Source organism: Hyaena hyaena, unplaced genomic scaffold (assembly GCF_003009895.1).
Source record: "Hyaena hyaena isolate Hyena2069 unplaced genomic scaffold, ASM300989v1 scaffold_796, whole genome shotgun sequence".
Taxonomy (NCBI): domain Eukaryota; kingdom Metazoa; phylum Chordata; class Mammalia; order Carnivora; family Hyaenidae; genus Hyaena; species Hyaena hyaena.
Window position 1 is genome coordinate 628943 of NW_024081429.1, and position 22347 is coordinate 651289.

At 38.6% G+C, this 22347-nt stretch overlaps 2 pseudogenes; one reads left to right on the top strand and one right to left on the bottom strand.

The window, feature by feature from the left end:
- Window positions 1-35: 35 nt before the first annotated feature.
- On the top strand, window positions 36-15761 carry LOC120221651 (annotated as a pseudogene).
- Window positions 15762-15765: 4 nt separating this feature from the next.
- On the bottom strand, window positions 15766-21240 carry LOC120221652 (annotated as a pseudogene).
- Window positions 21241-22347: the final 1107 nt, after the last annotated feature.

Genomic DNA, 22347 nt, shown 5'->3' on the forward strand with positions numbered 1-22347 from the left:
TGTCCCAGTGACTGGCTCCGTTACCAGGTAGGCGGATGAGCTGGGGTCTGGCTACAGACCTGGGGAGCCGCGCAGATGCTTTGGACAGATGTTTCTTGGGGGATACTTTGTGTGGGAAGGCGCATGAGCCGTTTTTCTTGTCTTCCCATGTCTGGTTTGGACCTCCTGACCTTCTTTTTCACTTGCTTGGGAAAGCACTGAGGAGGAAGCTATTTGGTGCAGTTAGTGAGCCCTGACTTTTGGACAGGAACTGACGCTCACAGAGGTTCTCTGGGCTCCACTTGGCCTGTTTGTTGCTTCCGTTGGTACCTTTGGATAAAGATAGCTGTGTTCTAACTGGAAAATGTTAAATAATAATTCAGTTCCTGAATGTGGCCTTTTAGGCTGTATTCTCCAAAACTGGGCAATGGTTAGTTATGAACCCATGAAAAGGATAAAAAAAATTTTTTTTCTAAGTCAGCTTGGCCACAATAGTTAGAACGAACTTTAAGATCATAAAACTAAACTGAGTAATAATTTCTGGAACTAATAAAAAAAAACTACATTCAAACAGATGAAGAATAACATGGAGCTGAATCAGTTGAAGAAAATTATAATTTTTAATGACTCTTGTTTGATACATGACTGATTCTCTAATGTTTCCTCTTCCAACTTTAAGAAAACTTTTTCTCTTAAGCTATCTCTGACTTACAAAAAAATTGGTTAAAAAACCCCAAAAAACAGGTTTATCTTTTTCTCCCTACCTTGTCACTCCAGAATTCCAACTCTCAGTGCCTATTCTTATATTTTCAAGGCAATGTATTTATTTTCATAAGTTGAGTAAGAATATATTCTTATGACAGGACACAATTGGTTATATTACCAACACTTTAACTGGAACGTCAAATTTGAGACAGACATGCATAGACTCAGAAATGACCAGAAAGCTTTAAGGAACTAGGGTTGACTTCATGGAGCAAATACAACCCCTTCGAGAAACCAGTCTGGTACCTTATCTAAAAAAATGTTATGCATTCCCTCTTTTTTTCCTCCCTTCTCACCCATGTTTGGGTTAGTTTCCATGTTTCTGAGTTTTAGAACAGCCAATTCTCACAAGCATTTGCCTTTATTTTTTTTTAATATTTTTATTTATTTCTAGGAGAGAGAGAGAGAGACAGCGTGAGCAGGGGAGGGTCAGAGAGAGAGGGAGTCACAGACTGAAACAGGCTCCAGGCTCTAAGCTGGCAGTCAGCACAGAGCCCGACACGGGGCTCGAACCCACGAACCGCGAGATCATGACCTAAGCGAAAGTCGGACGCTTAACCGACTAAGCCACCCAGGCGCCCCAAGCATTTGCCTTTAAACCAACCAGAGGTTTTCCCCAATGTTAGCAAAAGTAGAGAAAATGTCTCGCATTTAAAACATACCTGGACAAATACACAAACAAGATGCAATAATCCTAAAATGGTATTTCAATTTATGGATCTATTAGTCCTTTGTCCCTGGAGCCTAATAGCTATTAGTAGAGTTAGGGCTGGGGCTGGGGCAGCATTCCTAGAGTCGAGAGTCCTCCATTGCTGATGGAGATTCTTATCAGCACATGATGGCATCCACCAGCAGAACTGAAATCCATGCCCTGCCCCGTGTGTCCATGTCTCCATCAGTATATGTCAACATGGGTGATTAGGGAGGAAAAAAGAGGGACTGTGTACAAATTTTTTTAGGAATTTTCTCGTGGGGCACCGGAGTGGCTCAGTCAGTTAGGCATCTGACTTTAGCTCAGGTCATGACCTCAAGGTTCATCAGTTGGAACTCCTCATTGGGCTCTGTGCTGACAGCTCTGAGCCTGGAGCCTGTTTAGGATTCTATGTCTCACTCTCTCTGCCCCTTCCCTGCCTGTGCTCTGTCTCTCTCTCAAAAACAAATAACCACTTAAAAAAATTTTTTTAATTGTCTTGTTGCAATAAATCGTCTTGTTGACTTTAATATTAGAAGTATACCAGTATAAGATTGGAATTGATTTTTCTGTTAAAATCAGAGTCTTCTTGGGGAACCTGGGTGGCTCAGTCAGTTGAGTGTCTGACTTCAGCTTAGGTCATGATCTCACAGTTTGTAAGTTCGAGCCCCGCGTCAGGCTCTGTGCTGACAGCTTGGAGCCTGGACCCTGCTTCAAATTCTGTGTCTTCATCTCTCTCTGCCCTGCCCCTTCACACTCTATTTCTGCCTCTCAAAATTTTTTTAAAAATTTAAAAATCAGTCTTCTTAGATTATTGGTCTATGTTTTATTTTCAGTAGGTCTTTGATATTAAATAGTTTATTTGGTATGCAAATTACCTGAGAATCATGGTCAGGCAAGTGATGATAAACCTTCTTAAGTTATATTGTATGGATGAATGTGAACAAAATATATAAAATTCCTAAGGTTTTGATATGTCCTGGTAAAATGTCATCGCTTGTAATTCTAATTATTGAAAACAAGAGTTTTCTTGTCAAGATAAATGCAGATCTCCGGTATCTTTAAGATCATAAAACTAAACTGAGTAAGAATTTCTGGAACTAATAAAAAAAAAAAACTACATTCAAACAGATGAAGAATAACACGGGGCTGAATAAGTTGAACAAAATTCTATGTTTTTTATGACTCTTGTTTGATACATGGCTGGTACTCTAATGTTTCTCTTCCAGTTTTAAGAAAACTTTTTCTCTTAAGCTATCTCTGACTTACAAAAAAATTGGTAAAAAAAAAAAAAAAAAAAAAAAAGGTTTATCGTTTTCTCCCTACATTATCACTCCAGAATTCCAATTCTCAGGGACTATTCTTATATTTTCAAGGCAATGTATTTCTTTTCATAAGGCAAGAATCTATTCTCCTTATGTCAGGACACAATTGGTTATATTACCAACACTTTGACTGGAATGGCAAATTTGAGACAGACATGCATAGACTCAGATATGAACAGAAAAGTTTAAGGAACTAGGGTTGACTTCATGGAGCCAATACAGCCCCTTGGAAAAATCAGTCTGGTACCTTATTTAAGGGTTCCCAGCAACATTTCCAGGTGAGTAAAAAGGATTACTCAGGAACCAGAGTATTTTGGGAACCATGACAAGAGAAGAACTCACCCAAATCTGTAGGTATTGCAGGTGAAGTCTGGTGGCAAGTACTTGGCTTAGATTCTTAGCCTGACAAGGCTGTTAAAAGTTTGATCTGAAATTCTTTATAAAGAGTTCCAGTAATGCAGATTAAAAAAGCACAAGACTACATGCCCAATCACTAGTCTCACTGTGCTTATATAAATAATTAGGCCAAATTTGTTAAAACTTATTTTACAAACAAATTAAATTTGCCTATCTTTGGTGGAAAAAAAGGTGATTTTGGAGAGAAATTATGTTTCAGTGTAACACCTTTGTGGATGTTAGATTCTTGAGTTCTGATTAACAGTCTTTGAGTGTTGTTATTCGCCCATAAAACTGGGCAAGATCCTGAAATTCTTCTGGTTTCCTTGAATAGAACTAAAACTTTACTGTTTTCCTGAAACCTCACAAACGGAAGCTAGGCAACGTGAGGTAAACATCACAGAAAATTGCCACAACAGCCTGTTTGCCAGTTCCTGTATGGGCCACTCAGAAAGATCACCAGGACAAGTTATTCCAATAGTCCCTATCTGACAAATCTACCATTGGAAAATCCAGACCTTGAGAGTTCACATATGAGAATAGTTTTATGGATTAAGAGCTGATGCAGTGGTGACCCGTTAGCTATTTTCTGCTGCCAAGCACACCATGAATTGAACTATTTGATTGCCAAAGGGAACCATGAAGCCAACTGATCTACCAAGCCAGAAACCCACACAAAGGCTTCAAAGCCCAGCATAATGGCTTTAATACCAGACACTAAGAAAAGCTAAGGAGTGGGGAATCAGATAGCTGGCACAAGGCAGCTGGAAATTGAATGAACAAGAGATCATCCTTATTCCAGAACATATTGTGGAAAAATAAGTAGTCATGTTTATCAACACAGCTATTATAAGTGAGATGACACATTTCACTGGATCCAGAAACGGCTTGTGGCTCCTAATCTTCAGAGACGGATGAAAAGACAGTCCAAAATGTGACATTTATGCTAAAAAAAAAAAATCCTACGTCTGGGATTCCATCAGTTCTCAAAGGTATACAACATAGAGGCACTAATCTGGAGAAGACTAGCAGACAGTCTTTACCATGATGCCAAAACAAGAGCAGGTTGGTCAATGCACACCACCAACCTGCCCTCATACAACTTGAATCCTGGATACTTAGTGTTTGTAAAGACCGGGAAGATGAGCATTCAATGGCTTAGTCGGTTGAGCCTCTGACTCTTCATTTTGGCTCAGTCATGGCCTCAGGGTTCTGGGACGGAGCCCTATGTCAGACTCCACACTGAGCTTGGAGCCTGCTTGAGAGTTTCCCCTTCTCTCTCTCTCTCTCCCCCCTCTTGATCATGCTCTCGTACTCTCTCTCACTCTCTTGCACTTTCTTGCGCACTGTCTCTCGCTCTCTCTGGCTCTCATGCTCTCTCACATCCTCTCTCTCTGTCTCCAAAAGAAAATAAGAAAGACCTGGAAAAGCAAGCACCCAGAGAACCAACCTGCTTGGACAGAACCTTATGAGGTGCTACAGAGCACACATTCTTCAGTGGAACTAAAGGGAAATGAACTGTGGATTTAACATACTCTAATTAAACTGGTCCCACAAGAATCTACAAGTCTAATATACTCTGCCAGCAAGGAGGAAAAAAAACTCTGCGGGGATCAATAAGCCTCTGACAGACATGAAATTATTATTTAGGAAGGCTATTCCAAAGAAATCAATACGTCTGCAAAACAAAAGTATTGATCCCCATGAATTAACAGAAGTACTATGCATACTTCTAGGTTACATTTTTGTCTGTGGATAAAAATATTTCTCTTGGCAATATAAATGTTTAAGTAGTCTAAAAGGCCCTAGACTTTTTGGCCAAGCAGTTTTAGATAATAGAATTATTTAGATTACATTTTGGCAGAACAAAGAGGTGTTTGTACAGTAGCTAATTCATCATACTACAAGCTACTTGGTTACGACAAATTTACCCTAAGGCCCTAGAATCAGATCTGGAAACGGTTTTCAGGATTCCCAAAGGAATTAGCTCAATCTTACTAGAATTACTCAAATGTAAAATGTCTATATTCTTAATTATCTTGTGCTCCTTAGTCATAAAATATAGTAATAGACTGTTGTACAAGAACTATTAATCAAAGAACAAAAATGTTGGTAACACAGACTGCTGGGTTTCGATCTGAAACTGAAGAATATTTCTAAATAAGTATATTCCTTGAAACTTGATCTTCATCCCATTTCAGTAAGAAGAAATTAGAGCCATCATTGTCCCAGTTCCCTCAAGAATAAGGAATGGTCAAAGATAGTAGGATTGAAACTTTGTAATCAAAGCACTAATGGAACCAATAACTACAATGGCAGCTTTTTGATTATTTTAAATTTCCCTGACTCTCCTCCTTCAGGAAGGGGATTTGACATTTGCTTTACTGTCTTTTCATTTACCCGCTTCTCAAATAAACCATTTCCTTGGTGCATAGCCGAATGTCTCAGTGATTAGCTTTGATGTGTGTCCAGCAGATGAACTTGGGTTTTGTTACAAGGACATTATATTAAGTGAAGTAAGTTAGACAGGGAAAGACAAATACCATATGACCTCACTTATACGTGGAACATAAGAACAAAAACAGTCAATCCTTAGATATAGAAAACAGATTGGGGGTTGCCAGAAGCATGGGTTGAGGAGTGGTGAAATTGGTGAAAGAAGCCAAAAGGTACAAACTTCAAATATAAAATAAGCCCTAGCAATATAATGTACACAGCAAGGTGACTATAGCTTACAAAACTGTTTTGCATATTTGAAAGCCACTGAGAGACTAGATCTTACTTATCATAAGAAGAAGTTTTATAACCAAGTGTCGTGCTGGATGTTAATTATTGTGATCATTTCACAATATATACAAATATATAATCATTATGTTTTACACCTGAAACTAATATATGTCAACTATACCTCAATAAAAATAATAACAACATGGTAAAAGCAAGAGTGAAGGGCCTTTAACTGCTATCCTTCCCTGAATTCCTCTGGCAAAATAAGGACATGAATACATTTTCACCAGGACAACAGGGCAAAAAAGACAAGCATCTCAGGAGTGATTCAAGATGGTGGATGAAAAGACAGAACTCCTTTCAAGGGCACAAAAACTTACAGCTACATAAGGATATATTTTCTTCTGAAAAGGATCTGAGGACTGGATGAACAATGCCTCCATAACTAAAGACAAAAGCAATGTATCAAGGAGGGTAGGAGAATCAAAGATACACCTTATACTAGACCTCCACCCCCCCCCCAACCCAGACCTAGTGTTCCGTAATCACAGAAGGAATGCCCCACATACAGAACACTATCTCAAGGGATTATGCCCCACATCAAGCACCCCCAATCTGGTGGCCAGCACCAAAAAGACAAGCCCCAGCATATCTGGTTTTGGAAATCAACGGGGATTAAGACCATGACAATCATGTAATTATAGGGAATGGAAATCCTGCTCTTAAAAGGCTCATGTGCAAATGCATTTGCCCTGAAATCCAGTACAAGAGCAACAAATAAACCTAGACCATAACTGAGGGAAACCTATTAATTTTCAAGTGGCTGCAGGAGATACCAGAATCTGCAGGGACTTTACCCAGGACAGAAGCACTGGCAGTGTCATTTTTATAATCTTGTGCTCAACGGCTGGTGATTGAGCTGACAGAAACCATTACTGATGTCCTCTCTCTAGCCTGCTAGCGCTAGAAAGCAAGCTCTGCCTCCTCGTTCCCTATCCACAACATGCAGTACCTGAGACACAACAGGGTTAGGTGAGTACCCCAAACTGTACCCTATGGATGAACAGAAACTGGGCTAACCAAGGGGCATGAACCCTGAATTCTCCAGGAAGCACCAATGGCCTGATCACAGCCAGCAGCCACATAAGCCTACTTCATGGATGCCCATAGAGTGTCTGGCTCTTGTGAACAGAGAAGACTGCATTTCTGGGCCACCCAGAACAGCTCCTACACAAAATAGCTCCTTCAAGACTGATGGTAGTAGCCATTTCTTCCAATACATATAGACAAACCCAGAGAGACAGGCAAAATGAGGAGATAGAGGACTATGTTCTGACACAAATAATAAGGCAAATCCCAGAAAAAGATCTTAACAAAAATGAAATAAGCAATTAGATAAAGAGTTCAAAGTAATGGTCATAAAGATGTTCACCAAACTCAGGAGAAAAATGAGTGAACACAGCAAGAACCTCAACAAAGAGACAAGAAATATAAGAAGAATGAAATAGAAATTATAACTGAACTGAGAAAACTAGAGCAGTTCAATAGCAGAGAAGCATGAATCAGTGAGCTGGAAGACAAAGCAAGGAAAGTACCTACACAGAGTGGCAGAATAAAAAAGAATTGAAAAGTGATGACAGCTTAAGCGACCTCTGGGATTATATTAAGTGGAATAATATTCACATAGGGGTCCCAGAAGAAGATAGAAGGGCCAGAAAAAATAGTTGAAATAATAATGGGTATAAATTTCTCTAATCTGGGGAAGGATAAAGATATATAGATCTGGGAGGCTTCCAGGGAAGATGGAGGAGTGGGAGCACCCTAAGCACAGCTGGTCCCACGATGCAGCCAGGTAACACCCACGTCAGTGTTAATAACGCAGAACATGACCTGAAGACTGGCAGAACAGATGCTCCACACCTAATTGTAGAGAAGAGGTCACACTGAAGAAGGTAAGAAGGCAAAGAGGTGGTTGGAAGCCAAACAGACCTATGGGACTGTCCATGGAAGGGAGAAATGCCACAGGCATAGAAAGAAATGAACAGACCCTCATACCAAGTACCCCAAATATAAGAAGCTTGCATGAAAACCAGAGAGGCATAATGTCACAAGTTCTTATAGTGCATGCAGCTTAACACCTGGAACTTTAAAAATCAATGGGCTTAGGGGCGCCTGGGTGGCTCAGTCAGTTAAGCGTCTGACTTCGGCTCAGGTCATGATCTCACGGTTAGTGAGTTCTAGCCCTATGGGCTCTGTGTTGACTCCCAGCTCAGAGCCTGGAGCCTGTTTCGGATTCTGTGTCTCCCTCTCTCTCTGACCCTCCGCTGCTCACTCGCGCTCTCTCTCTTTCTCTCTCTCTCAGAAATAAAAAAAATTTAAGGGGCGCTTGGGTGGTTAGTCCGTTAAGCGTCTGACTTCGGCTCAGGTCATGATCTCAGGGTTCGTGGGTTCGAGCCCTGCGTCGGGCTCGGTGCTGACAGCTAGCTCAGAGCCTGGAGCCTGTTTTGGATTCTGTGTCTCCCTCTCTCTCTCTGACCCTCCCCTGCTCACTCTCTCTCTCTCTCTCAGAAATAAATAAAAACATTTTAAAAACTTAAAAAAAAAACATTTAAAGAAAATCAGTGGGCTCAGCACGAAGTGATAGGAAACCAAGTTCCTGCCCTTAAAAAGACAGCACAACAAACAGCCCTTTAGAAATACCAGCATAAGAGCAGCAGTTTGAAAAATCCCTGCAGTATTCAGGAGGGAGATTTGTTTACTAATCTCATAATATGTGCTGGAGGGGCAGGATCTTTGGGGGACCTACTGGAACAAAGCAGCTGGTGGCACCATTTCCCTCCCCTGCCCCCCAGTAGAGATACAGGAAACCTGCAGAAAGGAGCAAAGTGCCAACGTTACCTAACTTGCTAACAGTGTGCCCTGCCCTGCATTGTCCTGTGGACATGCCCCCTCCAGTCAAGCCTCCGCTGCAGCCAGGCCTCCACTCTAGGTCTTCTCGCACAGCAGACCCATGCAAACATTGCTAACACCATGTGTCTCGACACCATTTTCTTGCAGACCTGACCCCTCTAATATGCCATTGGCTGGAGCCCATCCAAAGAGGTGCTATAAGCCTGGCATTGTGCAAGCAGCCCCAGTAGAGACCTGTGCCATCCAAAGTGACTTCTACCTCAGATAGAGAGGAAGATAAACACAAATGCCGGTCTGACTGCAGCCCCGGTAGTGGGCTGGGGGCAGATATCTAGTCTAACTATAGGCCCCGTCCACACATGAAAGTCTCTCTGGGGACAACAAAAAGAAAACACTCTGCAGTTTGGTGCTACTGTATCCCTGGCAAATGCCTGGTCTGATGAAACTCCAGTCCACACTGGCCCCAGAATGGCCCACTTACACAGCATAGGCACCAAACCCTGATGTCAAGACTCAAAGAGAACCATGGCAAATAACTGGACTAAAGGCAGAAGTGGTCCAGCCACAATGGTAGAGGGAACGCAAACCCCATAAAACACCCCCTGAGTCACCAGGTTCTGATAAATAGGCATCACTGCACTGCAAGTCACCACAGTACGTCCCCTTCATAAGACTACTACTCTCAAGAGCAGTCGCCATAAGTGACTTTCCTAACACATAGAAACAGACACAGAGAGTTACACAAAGCAAGGAGACAGATATGTTGGATCTAACATATGTTTCAAATAAGAGAAAAGAAGTTCACAGAAAGCAGGCTAAACAAAGTGGAGAGAAGTAAATGCCTGATTGAGAATTTGAAACAATTTTGGACTTGAGAAAAGAGGGAAGGGCCCAGTGGGACCCTTCATAAAAAAAGAAGGGCATAAAAAAGAACCAATCAGGGTGAAAAGCTCCATAACTGAAACTTAAAACGCACTACATGGAATAGATAGTGGACTACAGAAGAGATCAGGGACCGGGAGGAGAGAGTAATGGAAAACAATCAATCTAATTAGGAGAGAGAAAAATATATTAAAAAATGAAAATAGACATAGGGGACTCAGCAACACCATCGAGTTTAATAACATACATATTATAGGTATCCCAGAAAGAGAATAAGAAAGGGGGAGGCAGAAATTTTAAGAATAGCTGAACATTTTCTGACTCTAGAGAAGGAAACAAAAATCCATATCCAGGAGGCATAGAGAGTCCCAACAAAATCAACCCAAGGAGGTGCATACCAAGACAAATAGTAATTAAAATGGTAAAAAGTAGTGATAAAGAGAAAAAAAATTTTAAAGGCAAGAGAAAAGAAAGCAGTTACGTACAAGGGAAACTCTATAAGGTGATCAGCTGATTTCTCAGCAGAAATGGCAGGCAAGAAGGGAGTGGCATGATATATTCAAAGTGCTGAAAGAGAAAAACCTGCAGATAAGAATATATTATTTAGCAATGCTATCATTGAGAATAGAAGGAGAAGCAGAGTTTCCCAAACAAAAGTTAAAAACTTAATGACCACCAAACCAGCCTTACAATATATGTTAAGAGTACTCTTTGAGTGGCAACGAAATACCATAAAGAGGAGTAAGAAAAGTAGGAAGCACAGAAGAAGTAAAATTAAGTATATCTATAAAAATCACTCAAGGGATTCACAAAATAAAGGGATGTAAATTATGACATAATATACCTAAATATGGTGGGGAAAGGAGTAAAGAAGATTTTCAAACTTAATCCACCAGCAACTTAACATAGACTGCTATATGCATGAGATGTTATACATAAACTTAACGGTAACAACAAATTAAAAACTCAGCAATAGATATGCAAAAGCTAAAGAGAAAGGAACCTAAATATATCACTAAAGAAAGCGCAAACCATGAGAGATAAGAGCAAGAGAAGAAAGTAACAGAGAAGAACTACAAACAAAATAAAAAACCCAAAACAGAAACCTTTAAAAAAAATTAACACAGTGGCAATAAGTATGTAACTATCAAAAATTGCTTTGAATGTAAATGTAGTAAATGCTGCCATCAAAAGACATAGGGTGATGAAATGGATAAAAAAGGAAGACCCAGTGCTGCCTACATGAAACTCATTTCAGACCTAAAAACACATGCAAAATCAGAGTGAAGGGATGGAAAAGCACTTGTCATGAAAATGGAATTTAAAAGTCAGGGTAGTAACACTTATATGGGATGAAATGACTTTAAAAGGAAAAAGACTATAACAAGAAACAAGGACAGACACTACGTCATACAAAAAGGACAATCCAACAAGAAGATATAGAAATTATTAATATTTACACACCCATCATGACAACACCCAAATACATATGGCAGCTCAAGATAAAAACAGAAGTATTCAAGAGTACTACACTAATGGTAGGGGATTTGAAGCCCCACTTGTATCAATGGATAGATAATCCAAAAACAAAAAGAAGAAACAGTGGCTTTGAATGATGTATTGGATGGGATGGATCTAATAGATCCATAGATCTAATAGATCAAAATAGTCCATCCCAAAGGAGAAAATACATTCTTTTCAAGTGCACATGGAACATTCTCCAGAACAGATCACATAATCTGCCACAAAACAAGTCAAAACAAATTTTAAAAGATTAAAGTCATACCATGCATCTTTTCTGACCTCAACACTATGAAGCCAGAAGTCAGCCACAAGAAAAAACCCGGAAAGAACACAAATACATAAAGGTTAAATAACATGCTACTAAATAATTAATGGGTCAATCAAGAAATCAGAGGAAATCCAAAAATACAGAGACAAATGAAAATGAAAACACAAAGTTCAAAAATCTTTTAGATGCAGCAAAAGTGGTTCTAGGAGGAAAGATTATAGTGCTACAGGCCTACATAAATAAACAAGAAATATCTCAAATAACCTAACCTTACACCCATAGGAGCTGGAAAAATAAGAACAAACAAACCCCCAAAACAATAGAGAGAAGGAAATAAAAATTAGAGCAGTAATAATTAAACAAAAACAAACAAACAAAAAATAGAACAGATCAATGACACCAGGAGCTGGTTCTTTGAAAGATCAATAATGTTGTTAAAACTTTAGCCCATGCTCATCAAAAAAAGAAAAGAAAAAATAAGAGAGGACAGGAAATCAGAAAACATAAGAACTAACAACTGACACCACAAATACAAAGATCATGAATGTTGTTTTTTTTTTTAAAAAAAGTATGCCAACAAATTGGACAACATAGAAGAAATGGATAAATTCCTAGAAACATATAACCTTCAAAACCGAATAAGGAAGAAAGAAAATTTGACAAACTGATTACCAGAAATAAAATTGAATCAATAATCAAAAAACTCCCAACAGACAGAAGTATAGAACCAGAGAGCTTCACAGGTGAATTCTACCAAATATTTAAAGAAGATTTAACAGGGGCACCTGGGTGGCTCAGTCGACTGGGTGTCTGACTTCAGCTCAGGACATGATCTTGTGTTTCACAAGTTTGAGCCCTGCACTGGGTTCTGTGCTGACAACTCAGAGCCTAGAGCCTACTTTGGATTCTGTGTCTCCCTCTCACTCTGCCCCTCCCCTGCTCATGCTTGCTCGCTCTTGCTCTCTCTCTCTGTCTCAAAATAAATAAACACTAAAAAATGTATAAAAAAATAAAGAAGATTTAATACTATTCTTCTCAAACTATTACAAAAAAATAGAAGAAGAAGGAAAGCTTCCAAATTCATTCTATGAGGCCAGGATTACACTCATACCAAAACCAGAAAAAGACACTACAAAAAAAGAGAATCAAAGACCAATATCTCAGATGAACCTATGTGCAAAAATCTTCATAAAATAGTAGCAAACAATATCCAAAAATGCATTTTTAAAGAATCACTTACCACAATCAGGTAGGATTTATTCCTGGGATGCTAGGATGGTTCAATATTTGCAAATGAATCAATGTGATACATCACATCAACAAGAGAAAGGATATGATCATTTCAATAGATGCAGAAAAAGCACCTGACAAAGTACAATAGTCATTCATGATAAAAACCCTCAACAAAGTAGGTTTGGAGGAAGCATACTCAATAAAGGGCATATATGAAAAACTCACAGCTAATACCATACTCTATGATGAAAAACTCAGCTCTTTCCCTAAGGTTAAAAATAAGACAAGTATGTCCACCTTCGTTACTTTTATTTAACATAGTACTGGAAGTCCTAGTCACGGCAATCAGACAGCAAAAAGAAATTACAGCATCCGAATAAGGAAGAAGTAAAACTTTCATGGTAATGACATAAACTATATCTAGGATACCCTAAAGACTCCACCAAAAAAACTACTAGAGGTGATACATGAATTCAATAAGGTCATAGGATACAAAATCAATGTAAAGAAATCTGTTACATTTGTATACACTAATAATGAAGTAGCATTAAGTAAAATTAAGAAAACAATCTCATTTACAATTGTACCAAAATAAAATACTTAGGGATAAATATAATCAAAGAGGCAAAAGACCCTGTACTCTGAATTGATGAAAGAAATTGAAGACAACATGAAGAAATGAAAGACATTTTGTGCTCATGGATCAGAAGAACAAATATTGTTATAATGTTCATACTATCCAAAGCAATCTACATATTCAATGCAATCCCTTTCAAAATACCAAGAGCATTTTCACAGACTTGAAACCAATTCTTCTAAAATGTATATGAAACCACAAAAGACCCCAAATAGCCAAAGCAATCCTGAAGAACAAAAAAATTGGATATATCACAATCCCAGATTTGAAGATATACTGCATAGCTGTCGTAATCAAAACACTGTAGCATTGGCACAAAAATAGACAGATGGATCCATGGAACAGAATAAACCCACAATTATATGGTCAATTAACCTTTAACAAAAGAGGAATGATTACACAATGGGAAAAAGACAGTCTCTTTAACGAATGGTGTTGGGAAAACTGGAGAGAAACATGCAAAAGAATGGAGCTGGACCACTTTCTCACACCATATAAACAGAAATAAACTCAAGTGGATTAAAGACCTAAATGTGAGATCTGAAACCATAAAAATCCTAGAAGAAAGCACAGGCAGTAATTTCTCTGATACTGGTCACAGTAACATTTTTCTGGATATGTCTCCTAAGGCAAGGGAAGCAAAAACAAAAATAAACTATTGGACTACATCAAAATGAAACTTGTGCATGTCAAAGGATACTATCAACAAAACTAAAAGACAACCTATTGAGTCAGATAACGTATTTGCAAATGACATATCTGAAAAGGGTTAATATCCAAAACATATTAAGAACTTATACAACTCTATGCCACAAAAATAAATAATCCAATTAAAAGGTGGACAGAAGACATGAATGGATATTTCTCCAAAGAAAGACACACAGATGGCCAGCAGGCACATGAAAAAATGCCCAACATCACTCAACAGAGTCAAAACTATAGAGAGATATCACCTCACACATTAGAATGGCTAAAATAAGAAACCCAAAAGACAACAAGTGTTGGCAAGGATGTTGAGGAATAGAATGCCTTGTGCACTGTTGGTGGAAATGCAAACTGGGGCAGCCACTCTGAAAAACAGTGCGGGGGTTCCTCAAAATTTTAAAATAGAATTACCACACAATCTGGTAATTGCATTACCGGGTATTTACCCCCCAAAATACAAAAACACTAACTGAAAAGGAAACACATACCCCTATTTGTTGCAGCATTATTTACAATACCCAAAATTATGGAAGCAGCCATTGATGAACAAATGGATAAAGAAGACGTGGTATATATACACAATAGAATATTATTCAGGCATAAAAAAAGAATGAAATCTTGCCATTTGCAACAACATGGGTAGCGTTAGAGAGTATAATGGTAAATGAAATAAATCAGAGAAAGACAAATACCATATGATTTCACTCATATGTGGAATTTAAAAAACCAAACAAATGAGCAAAGGAAAAAAGAAGAGAGAGAGAGAGAAAGAGATAAACCAAGAAACCAACTCTTAACTATAGAGAACAAACTGATAGTTACCAGAGGGGTGGAGGGAAGGGGGGATGTAGGTAAATGATATTAAAGAGTACACTTACCATAATGAGCACTGAGTAATGTATAGAATTGTTGAATCACTATATTGTGTGACTGAAAATAACATAACACCTCATCTTAACCTATACCTGAATTAAAATTAAAAACTTCATTAAAATATTCAATTTCTAGGTCCAGGTTTGTGTCATAGGCTGCTGCCCAGGTTCTAAGAAGTTCTAGACTGTTTAACAACCATGGACTCCAAATACAGCAGCAACAACAAAGGGATCTCTCACTGCTTGAACACATGAGTACAGATACAACAAGCTGGTGTCTCAATTCCCAAAGAACATGTGGCAAAATCACCAGATAGAATTTATGCAATTACCATAAAAACTAGATTCAAAAGATTTTGTGATAAAGCCACAGGTTTTAGCTGGCGGTAGAGGAAGAGAAACATTTGAGAGTGATTTCAAAGGGGAACTGGAGACAGTTTTCTCTCCACAAGAAGCAAAATCTTGTTTCCTTAGAAAGGATTGGGGAAGAGCTGTTTACCGAGCAAACAGCAAAAAACGGGGAGGAGAATATGCAATCAAGTATTTGGTTTGTGAGCGAAGATACACTGGGAGAGAAGACTGCTTTGCCATAACAATGGAAAGGTCATTTCAAGGTCCTGTATTAACAGGAAGTTCTCAAGGTGGCATCAACATTGACGATGTTGCTGCTGAGACAAAGGCCATTGTCAAAGAACCTATTGATATTGTAGAAAGCATCAGAAAGGAACAGGCTGTCTGGCCTGAACAGAAGATGGGATTTCTACCTAATATTGTGGATTCTGTGGCAGAAAATGTGATCAAGCTTTAAAACTCTTTCCTGAAATATGATGCAACCTATTTCCAGAAGGGAATTAATCTGAGTCTTCATCATCAAGATACTCCTCAGCATTGCTTAATGTTTGAGCAGCATCTGTTCCCGGTTTCATTTTCAGGAGAGATGCACAGGCAGCATGAGTAGTCACATCCAGGACATGCTTTTTCTCATTGTTTCTTAAGTCTGTTCTTGTACTTTTTCCAGAAGCAATTGGACAATATCTACAAAACTCTTCCAGGTAGCAGCCTGCAAAGTTGTGTCTCCCAATCTGTTCTGTTGGTTCAGTCCAATGTTTGGTTGGGTTAACAGCACCCCCTGTATCTTTGTGCCGTCCGTGGCATGCCTGGTATAGGCAATGCTTCCAGCTTTGTCTAAGCCATTGATACTGAGCCAATTGTCCAAACACTCTCTCAAACAGCTCAAGTTGCCTCTTTTTGCAGCTTCAGGCAATGGACTGTCAATGGATTCTGTGAGCTCGGCCACATACTTGCTTGCAATTAGTCTAGTCCTGGCTTTGGAGATGCCTATCCACCAACTGGTCTCATGTCAGTAAGGTAGGTAATATCACCTTCCTGAAAGTACCATTCATCTGGAATTCACGGTTCTACTGTATAAAGAGCTTTGAACACTTTAACTTGCCCTGGTTTGACTGGTTTAGGTGGTGGCTTCAAAATGGGCTTCCTGGAGAAGCTGAACCTCAAGACCACGTCCAAAAAGCCAACCTAATGTCCCACTCAACGGCACTCTGGGAGCCCCAAAATTCTTTATCTGTGTGCCTCCAAGGACCTGCACCCACCCTTGGCCGAGGGAACAGTGGATACAGGCTGAGCTACAGGGCACAGTTCCCTGCCCTGCCTTCGGGCTATCCAGCCTCTTGAAGTCCAACTGAAGAAAAATCCAATTTGTAATCAAAACACACACACATTAGACCAGATGACGTTTAGACAGAACATTCCATTCAAAAACTGCAGAATAAATATTTTTATCAAGTGCACATGAAACATTCTCCAGAATAGATCACATGTTGGGCCACAAAACAAGTCTCAATAAATTTAAGATGACTGAAATCAAGTCATCTATCTTTTCTGACTGCAATGGTATGAAACAGAAATTTATTACAAAAAGAAAATTGGAAAAGAAATATGGAGATTCAACATGTTACTCAACAGCCATGTGCACACAAAAAAACCAGAAAGGAAATAAAAAACTACCTTGAGACGAATAAAATGGAAACACAAGTGCCAGAATCGATGGGATGCAGTAAAAGCAGTTCTAAGAAGGAATTTCATAGCAGTGCAGAGTACTTTATAAAACAAAGGAAAAAAACCTAAACAATAAAATCTAACTTTACTATAAAGGAATTTTTTAAAAAGACTAAACCCTTAAGTTAGTAGAAAAAAAATAATAAAGATCAGAGCAGAAACACAGGAAATAATCACTAAATAAGTAAAACTTTTGAAAGATAAGAGCTTGTTCCTTGTTAAGATAAGCCAAATCAACAAACCTTTAGCCAGACTTACCAAGGAAATAAATAAAGTTAGAATTTACAATCTATACCACAGAAATACAAGGGATCATAAGAAAATGCTGTAAGCATTATATGCCAACAAATTAGACAACCTAGAAGAAATGGAAAACTTTCTATAAATATAATCTTATTTTTTTTTACTAGCAACAAAATTGAATCAGTAATAAAAAATTTCCAACAAGAAAATCCAGGACCAGACAGCTCCATAGGTGAATTCTGCCAAACATTTCAAGAAGAGTTCATACCTACTCTCCTCAAATTATTCCAAATAATTAAAAAGATAAGAACATTTCCAAACTCATTATAAAAGGTCAGCATTATGCTGATACCAACATCAAAGACACTACCTAAAGAAAAAAACTACAGGCCAATCAATATGCCTGATGAACATAGATGCAACATACTCAATGAAATATTAATTGCCTGTTTTTAAGAATAATAAAAGTATAATACATCAAGACCAAGTGGGATTTATTCCAGGGATGCAAGGGTGATTTAACATCTGCAAATCAGTCAACATGATATACTACTACATTAATAAAAAGGATTAAAGTAATACAATCATCTCAATAGATGCAGAAAAGGCTCTTGACAAAATTCGCCATCTATTGATAAAACTCTCAACAGAGTATAGAGGGAATATCCCTCAACATAATAAAAGCCATATAATGACAAGCCCATCACCACCATTACACTCAGTAGTCGAAAGCTGAAAAGATTTTCCTGTAAGATCAGGAACAAAAAAGGATGCATACTCTCACTATAGTCAACAAAGTATTGGAAGCCATAGTCCCAGCAATGAGGCAAGAAATAAAATGCATCCATTTAGAAAAGTAAAACTGTCATTATTTACAGCTGACATGATACTATATATAGAAACCCTAAAGACTCCACCAAAAACCTTTTCGAAAAATGAATTCAGCAAAATTGTGGGATTCAAAATTAATATACAGAAATCTGTGGTTTCTATACACTAAGAGCTATCAAAAGGGGAAATAAGAAAACCACCCCATTTACAACTGCATCAGAAAGAATGAAATACATAGGAATAAGTTTGACCAAGTAGCTAGAAGACCTGTATGTTGATAACTCTAAGACATTAATTAAAGAAATTGAAAAAGACACAAATAAGTGGTAAAATATTCCATGTTCACGGACTGGATAAATATAATTAAAATCCCCATACTACTCAAAGCAATCTACAGATTCAATACTATCTCTATCAAAACAAAAAAGACTTTTTTACAGAACTAGAATAACCATGAAATTCATGTGGAACCACAAAAGACCCTGAATAGCCAAAGCTCTCTAGAGAAAGAATAAAGCTGGAGGGATCACTCTTTCTGATTTCAAACTATAATAAAAAGCTATAGCAATCAAAGCAGTATGATAGTCTTTTTTGTTTTATAACATTTAAAAAAATATTGAATCAATATAGTTTCAACTTAAAATATTATACATTGCTTGTAATAAAAATTTTTTTTTATCTAAAAGAATAAACAGGGGCGCCTGGGTGGCTCAGCAAGTTGAGCATCTGACTCCAGCTCAGGTCATGATCTCACAGTTTATGGGTTTGAGCCCCTCATCAGGCTCTGTGCTGTCGGCGTGGAGACTGTCTCAGACCCTCTGTGCTCCCCATCCCTCCCTGTTCTCTTTCTCAAAAATCAATAACTTAAAAAAATTAAAAACAAACAAATGACAGGTGTCTCAATATTTCTAGACAACCTAAAAACAATTCTACATGGTTGTAAACCACCGAACTTTTTACTGTGAAGCTGTCCTTGGGGTCAGTCACTGTTTCTAAATATTGTCACCAAGCAGTCTTGAGACTTGAGGTGTCTGTGGCCAAAAGCTCAGGCAGCGTGATCTTCCACTTCTTTCACTGTCCTCCTAAGTGATTTCACTCATAGGGATTCTCCACAGGCAGAGCTTATTAAACTGGGATAAAGCAAGTCATTGGTACCCCCTTTTCTCTGTCATTTCTAAGGCTGATCGTTGATTTTGGTGAATTTATACCTTTCCTCAACACTTCTTGATATTTGGAAATGTAAATAAAGACAAATTATTTAATTCAGCAAACCAATATAGAAGAATGCACCGAGGGGTCTTTCTACCCTTTTGCTCATCAGTAATGGATGAGCAATCTGAGGTCCTTAAGACAAATAATAGCTTTAAAAACTAGAGGGGGAAAATGTATAACCTCCAAGACTGCCCAGGTTTGGTGAACTTGTGTCTTCATACAGTATAAATTGGTTCAATGGCTTTGGAAGTGATTTGTCAATAAATATGGAATAATGAGAATATGCATACCCACAATCCCAGTAATTAATCTTAAATTTTTTAAATTTTTATTTATTTCTGAGAGAGAGAGAGACAGAGTGTGAGCAGGGAAGGGGCAAAGAGAGAGGGAGACACAGAATCTGAAGCAGCTCCAGGCTCCGAGCTGTCAGCACAGAGCCTGATGTGGGTCTTGAACTCACAAACTGTGAGATCATGACCTGAGCTAATGTCGAACACTTGAACTGACTCAGCCACCCAAGTGCCCCCCATTTTCCTTTTTAAAATTTTTTTTATTTAAATTCCAATTAGTTACTTACAGTGTAATATTAGTTTCAGGTGTACAACATAATAATTCAACAATTGTGTACATTACTTAGCATTCATCATGGTAAATGTACTCCAGTCTCCTGTACCTGTTTCACCCATCCCCCCCACACCTCCCCTCTGGTAACCATCAGTTTGTTCTCTATAGTAAAGAGCCTGTTTCTTGGTTTGTCTTTCTTTCTCTCTTTTTATCCCCGAGCTCATTTGTTTTGTTTCATAAATTCCACATGAGCCTGGAGTCTGCTTCAGATTCTGTGTCTCCATCTCTCTCTGCCCCTCCCCTGTTTGCTCTCTGTCTCTCAAAATAAAGACATAAAAATTTTTTACAAATAAATAAAAAATAAAAGGAAAATGGTATGTATCTAAATATGTTCATTGCACCATTATTTAGATCAAGAAGAAACTGAACCAAGGTCCAACAATATGGAAATGTATTGTTATTATACATCAGTGTGATGAAATGTCAAGCAGCCATTACAAATTAGAATTATGAAGGCTGACACAATATAGGAAGTGTTTATGAAATAAAGTAAAAAAAAAAACAAAATTATATTTATACGATAATCAGAACCATGCAAAACTGTGAATATACCTTCTGAAAAAATCAGAAGGTATCATAAAGACATAATTTGCGTGGATTAGCTGGATCAGGATTAATTTTTTAATTTAAATTTGGTTAGTGTTACAATGTTTGTTTATTAATATTGCTAATAGTTTTGAAAAGAAAAAATCAGTTTTGAAAAGAAAAAAATCAGTTTTGAAAAAAAAAAAGAAAAAAAGCCAATTGCACTCAAAGCTTTATGCACACAGTAGTTTGCATGTCAAATTCCGACTACCTCCTGTTTCTCTGCCTTCAAGTCCGTCTAAGTTACTTTGGTTGAGTCAAACACTCAAGGCCTGACTTTCCTCATCTCTAAAATGGGGGTGTTCACACCTACTCAGAACCCCCTTTTAGGGGGTCATGTTGCTTGGATCATAAAGCTCTTTGCAAAGTGAACCTGAAGACCCCATCAAGCTCTTCTCCAAATTGCCTTCCCTCCAATTTCATCATTCTCAACCTTCTTCACATCTCTGTGTCCTTTGTCTTTCTATATTCAACTCAACTGTTTTGTCTTCTCTTCTACTTTATTTTTCCTATCCTTTTTGGAGGTCAGATATGAGTTTCATAGGCTTCAAATTAAGGTGTGAGCAGGGCTGCCATTCTTGATGGAGGCTTCAGGGGAGACTTCCTTGTTCTGTCCTCCTCTTCCTTAATTTGGGACTTGGTGGTGCCTTTGATTACCTTGAGCTCACCCAGAGGATCCAGGATAATCTCTTCAATTTTAATATCAGCTGATTATCATTCTTACTATCTGCACCTTGGTTCCCCCTTGCCAACATAGTCACGAGCCAGGGGCCATTCTTCTGCCTACCACACTGCCTGCCCCCTTTTTTCTATGAAATCCACAGCAGACTTACTAGTCCCCCATCTCAATGGCATCCAGCCCTAGGGCCTTGGACAAGCCATTTGTCTTCTCAGAGCTGTAGTTTCTTCAACTGACAATATTGTCAGAGAAATAAAAACATGCATGACTCTTGTTAAAGTATGTAAGGCAGGCTTTACTCCAGGGGGCCGTGATAATAGTTGTGGGAAGCACAGTAAAATGGGATCTTGCAGTGGGTTGGAGAGACAAGGCTCAACTCTAAACACAGCACAGGAAAATGGGAAGTTATAGCCACGGAGCAGGGTGGGGCCAATGGATGGGATAAGAGAGCTTCCAGGTAAACTGACCCAATGGGATGCTTGCAGCCCAGGTGATGAAACCTCACCAGAGGGATGGTGGGGGGGGCGGTAAAAAACACCATCAGATATAAAGGGTAGCCAGATATCAATAGTCGAGGTTCTGATTAAACGGACTTAGCAGGGTTCTTGCTAAAACTGGAGTTTACAAGCAGGTCCCCAGATGTGCCTAAGAGAAGATTCAGGAGCCTGACTTAAGTTTGGTTCAGCAAAGAATCTTCTTCCACACTCACAGTAATACCTTTCCAGACAGAACACAGTGTGAAGGCCAGACGACATGACAGGGCACTTCTTAAAAGTGTGGCAGCAAAACGAAGCCCACTTTGCATTGTTCAGGGAATCATCGTCTACCCAATAACACATCACCAACAGCCAATCCATGAGAATTCCCAGGAAAGACTAAGGAATGCAAAGCAAGCAGGTCCACTCCAAATAATTGAAACAGAAAAAAAAAAAAAAAAGTGTAAAAAACCTTTTGTACTTAAAATTCTCATGTTTAGCAATTACCATTGATCATACCCTATGGAGGAAATGTATAGATTTTAAAGGGATCTGTGGTTGTAACTGAAGTTTTATGTTCCCTGTTCTCAATTTTACTTCATCTTTCTTTTAATTTAAAACTATAAAGTCTAGGGGCACCTGGGTGGCTCAGTCTGTTAAACGTCCAACTTAGGTTCAGGTCATGATCGCATGGTCCGTAGGTTCAA